Source organism: Macrobrachium nipponense, chromosome 22, assembly GCF_015104395.2.
Source record: "Macrobrachium nipponense isolate FS-2020 chromosome 22, ASM1510439v2, whole genome shotgun sequence".
Lineage (NCBI taxonomy): Eukaryota > Metazoa > Arthropoda > Malacostraca > Decapoda > Palaemonidae > Macrobrachium > Macrobrachium nipponense.
Genome location: NC_087213.1, coordinates 51,188,427 through 51,193,576, shown reverse-complemented (window position 1 = coordinate 51,193,576; position 5,150 = coordinate 51,188,427). Strand labels below are relative to the sequence as shown.

General features: G+C 40.4%; 2 pseudogenes; one reads left to right on the top strand and one right to left on the bottom strand.

Annotated features, from left to right (window-relative positions):
* Positions 1-1,454: 1,454 nt before the first annotated feature.
* LOC135198873 (U4 spliceosomal RNA) lies at positions 1,455-1,610 on the bottom strand (annotated as a pseudogene).
* Positions 1,611-2,830: 1,220 nt separating this feature from the next.
* On the top strand, positions 2,831-2,986 carry LOC135198872 (U4 spliceosomal RNA; annotated as a pseudogene).
* The last annotated feature ends 2,164 nt before the right edge of the window (positions 2,987-5,150 follow it).

The following is a 5,150-nucleotide window of genomic DNA, read 5'->3' as shown; positions in this document are numbered from 1 at the left end:
GAATATGTCGTCTACATACCTAACCCAGAGCAATGGTTTTATTGTATCATCGCACCTGTTTAAGACTTCTCTTTCATCAAACTCCATACATAGATTTGCAAGTACGGGGAACAAGAGGGAACCCATAGCTACACCTTCCTTTTTGGCAAATCCTTGGTTATTGATGTTACGCATAATTTAATAAGTGCAAAGAATTGGTCTACTGGAAAAGGAAAACTAATGTTGCCAAGATCATGTTCTTCTTTTAGATTAGTTAGTACATAGTCTAAGGGGACTTTTGTAAACAAAGCCGTAACATCAAGGCTGGCCATATTGCCGTCAACACATCCCAACTCCCTAACGTGCTGGATGAATTGATGTGAATGTTGAAGGTGAGCATTTGAAAATGTTCCTTGGAATTGTTCTGTGGAGATCCACATGAAGCAACAATTGGTCTCAGAGGACATCCTGCTTTATGTATTTTGGGTACTCCGTAAAACTAAGGCACAGTTGGGGATTTGGAGGATATCTTAGTAAGGATTAATTCTTTCTGTGCGGTAACGGGGAGGGTGTGGGTAATTTTCCTAAGTTTCCCATTAAACTCCTGTTGCATCTTTGTAGCGGTGGGAGGCGATTCTAGAGGAGTGTCTGTGTGGCTATCGTTAAGAAGGGCGTAAGCTTTTTCCATGTATACGTTTGTATCCATTACTACTGTGGATCCTCCCTTATCCGCTCTCATAATCCTTATGTTCTTGTTGTTCTTTAGGGCAGTCAAAGCTAACTGGTGTCTTTTGGGTAAAACGTTTATCACTTCGTTCTTCATACTGTCATTTAATGCTGCCCCTTTCAAAAAATTCAATGTAAAATCGGAATGTTTGAAATTGAAAAGGTTAACACTACTTTTTATGTTTAAGATATCGGATTTATCTGTTTTTGTGCGAAACCCCATTCTCAGATTAAGGACTTCCAATTGCTCTTTGTCTTGCCTGACGGATGATAAATTATTTACTTTGTAAGTGGAAAAGTCCCGTTTTGATTTATCTAGTTGGGGCTGTTGAGCGCTTCCTCCATCTGCGTTCGTCGTTGTGGAATTGTCCTGTTCAAAAGTTTACTTCGACGGATTTTTAAATTCATAATGTTCACTTGACTGAAGATGAACCTAGTACAAGGTTCGAAAGCTCTTATTATTAAAGACTATACTTCTCATGCGATATTATTGTGGACCTGCAATCCATAATAATAATAATAATAATAATAATAATAATAATAATAATAATAATAATAATAATAATAATAATAATAATTCTTATTGAAAGATATTGCTGCATCAGCTGCATTCTTCTAATAATAGCTTTCTCTCTGCTATTACAACTGGCGAGTATTGCGCCGATATTACTCATCAGGAGCAGTCAATTTCAGGGATAATTGTTACAAATTTATTTATTTGTTACAGTAAGTGAACAAATAAGTCAAAATATAAGTTAATATAGTGGCCAACGTTTCTCTCGGTATCATCCGAGCATGATCACGGCAGTGGATCGGAGCAGACTGTTGGTGCTGTTTTTTTCAATTAGCAATAATCGCACCTCGGTTATCCCTCATTGGTTACGATACTGCCACTGCGCAAAGCTTGGTGCTGTCAAGATCTACTCAATATATAGCGGCAGGTCAGCGGGGGTTCAACCGCTATCTGCGTTTTCATTGGCCGGTGGCGCAATGCGCTCCCGCCATTGGTTGAAGGAAGTTTTCTTCAAGACGCTTCTCGTCGTTGAAGGTTGCGAAGTTGCAGCCTAGCAGACCGTCGAGGCTGGGGCAAGGCTTCCCTGGGCGTTGTGTCTCGACAGCTCGCGATGTCATTGGCTGCTGGGCTGCTCGTCTCATCTGGTATTCTTAGATCGGGGGTGTCGCTCGGTCTGGTATTACTTGTATTATTTGTACACATAGGTCTCCTTAAGTTGGTGGGGAGGAAGAGCACTTCCTGCGTCGTATTCAATGAGGACTTCTCTTGCTGTATGAGGAGTGCCTCGAGGAGTCGCAAGCGTCGCTGGTCAGGAGCCCTCCCTATTATCTTTATATTCTTGATAATACCGTCGCGGGAGATAGTTCCTGGTGTGCTGTCATGATATGGTTTTTAATCGCTCCTTCTTGTACGTGGCAGGAAATCCTCTTGGACAGTTTCATAGAAGTCATACCAACGTAAGAGTCGGGACATCCACGGACGGGGCATAAGAATTGGTAGACTACATTCGACTGTTTCAAGAGGTCTCTTGCTGGGGTGGTCGGGTTGTTCTTCATAATAAGGTCCCGGGTACGTCGATTTTGGTAATAAATTACAAGTTCGAGTTCTTTGTCGGCTTCGGTAGGGGTCACATTCTCTTTGATTATTTTTCTCAAAGCATCTTCGTCCTCACGGTGACGTGAGGAGGGCTCCTGACCAGCGACGCTTGCGACTCCTCGAGGCACTCCTCATACAGCAAGAGAAGCCCTCATTGAATACGACGCAGGAAGTGCTCTTCCTCCCCACCAACTTAAGGAGACCTATGTGTACAAATAATACAAGTAATACCAGACCGAGCGACACCCCCGATCTAAGAATACCAGATGAGACGAGCAGCCCAGCAGCCAATGACATCGCGAGCTGTCGAGACACAACGCCCAGAGAAGCCTTGCCCCAACCTCGACGGTCTGCTAGGCTGCAACTTCGCAACCTTCAACGACGAGAAGCGTCTTGAAGAAAACTTCCTTCAACCAATGGCGGGAGCGCATTGCGCCACCGGCCAATGAAAACGCAGATAGCGGTTGAACCCCCGCTGACCTGCCGCTATATATTGAGTAGATCTTGACAGCACCAAGCTTTGCGCAGTGGCAGTATCGTAACCAATGAGGGATAACCGAGGTGCGATTATTGCTAATTGAAAAAAACAGCACCAACAGTCTGCTCCGATCCACTGCCGTGATCATGCTCGGATGATACCGAGAGAAACGTTGGCCACTATATTAACTTATATTTTGACTTATTTGTTCACTTACTGTAACAAATGAATAAATTTGTAACAATTATCCCTGAAATTGACTGCTCCTGATGAGTAATATCGGCGCAATACTCGCCAGTTGTAATAGCAGAGAGAAAGCTATTATTAGAAGAATAGAGAAGACTATTTACAAGTTGAATGCAGCTGATGCAGCAATATCTTTCAATAAGACTTGTTTGAAAGAGGGTCTCCTTCCAAAATAATAATAATTATAATGATAATAATAAAGAAAGTATCACTCATTGATGTCGCAATACCATGGGACACCAGAGTTGAAGAGAAAGAAAGGGGAAAAAATAGACAAGTATCAAGACCTGAAATAGAAATAAGAAGGATATGGGACATGCCAGTGGAAATTGTACCCATAATCATAGGAACACTAGGCACGATCCCAAGATCCCTGAAAACGAATCTAGAAAAACTAGAGGCTGAAGTAGCTCCAGGACTCATGCAGAAGAGTGTGATCCTAGAGACGGTGCACATAGTAAGAAAAGTGATGGACCCCACTAAAAATACCACCCAGACGAATTGTGTGATAGACCAAAATAGAATATATATAGATATATATATATATATATATATTTTATATAATGTATAATATAAATGATAATAATAATAATAATGATAATAATAATAATAATAAACAATTCGGGTCAATAAATAAGATAAGTGAACAAAGTTGAAGGAGTTGGACAGCTAAGTAAGTGGTCACAGTTGCAAAGAAACAGACGAATCTGCAGCTGTGGCTATAAGGATGCTGCAGAGAACATTCACCACCGCCTTCAGTGTGCCATGCAAGATGCACTGCATGCGGTACCTCTATGACTACTTCCCGTATAAAAACCAGGCAGAACACAGGATACAGAGAAGCACAGTGCAGTCGGCTTAACGTGGAATTTGAGTCAATCTTTATTACAAAACTGACTGATATGAGGGATTTTTACTTATGACTCGCAAAAAAGGCCGAAGGGAGTGGCAACCCAACGTCCTGGATAAACCAAAAATCAAAGGAAATGAAAGAATTTCCAGGCTCTCAGTGAAAATTTTATCCAAATGAGAGAAGAGGTGTCCTGTCAGGTATGACAGACGGTGGCTTCTTTTACCGACTCTGTGATGCCTGACTCAGTCATTTGTCTCTGTGATAACTTCTTCTTCTTCTTATTCTTCTTTGCCTTCAGCTTTTCCCATTTCTATATTGGGTCGCTGTTTCTCGTCAGCCTTCTCCTCCATCTTCCTCTGTCCTGTACATCCTAATTGTTCTCTTAGACCCTTCTTCCTTCGTGCCATTCAATAACGGCGTCAATATTTTACTTAATCTGTGATTTGATAGATACTTTACTGGCTCTTGCTCCAAAGGTCTCTATTTCCTGACAGTAGCTGTTTGTTGTTTTTTTTTGTATGGTGTTTTTACGTTGCATGGAACCAGTGGTTATTCAGCAACGAGACCAACGGCTTTACGTGACTTCCGAACCACGTCGAGAGTGGACTTCCATCACCAGGCGCTGAGGCGCTGTCTTGCGATTGGAACTTCTTCTGAACTTCTTCAGAAGATTCAATGCATTACTACCCTAATGGCAATATTCTCTTTGCATTTCAATGCATTTTTATCTATTTATTATTCTGTTCATTTATTTTTTTTCCAGGTGAGATCTCTTCTTTCTGTATTTCCGTTTACCTTCTCTTCTTCTTAATGAAGACCTTAATATTCTTTGGAAGCTTGAATTTCAGGTCAATACTCCCTGTGGGCTTGTTCCATATGAATAGGGTTCAACTTCTGAAGAACAATAATAATAAAATCATTTCCTTCATTATTATTTTTTTCAGAACTTTTATATTCTATTGATTTTTAGCTTTTGTGAAAGCTTAAGTCATTGTCAGCAAAAAATACGTGTCAAAAAAGAATAATACTTTATTGATAGGAGGTGAAGTTTTGTGCAAATGATCTTACAAATAAATTCAAAAAAATAAAGTCAGGTACACGACACATTATAAATCTATGATGCAAACAAACTTGATACAATGAATGGTGAAAACATTCTCGCAAATGAGTTATGACTGTATGTACAGTTGATGTAATGAATGACAAAAAAATCATATAAATAACGTTACAATTTATAAGCAGCAGCAGCTGATGAAACG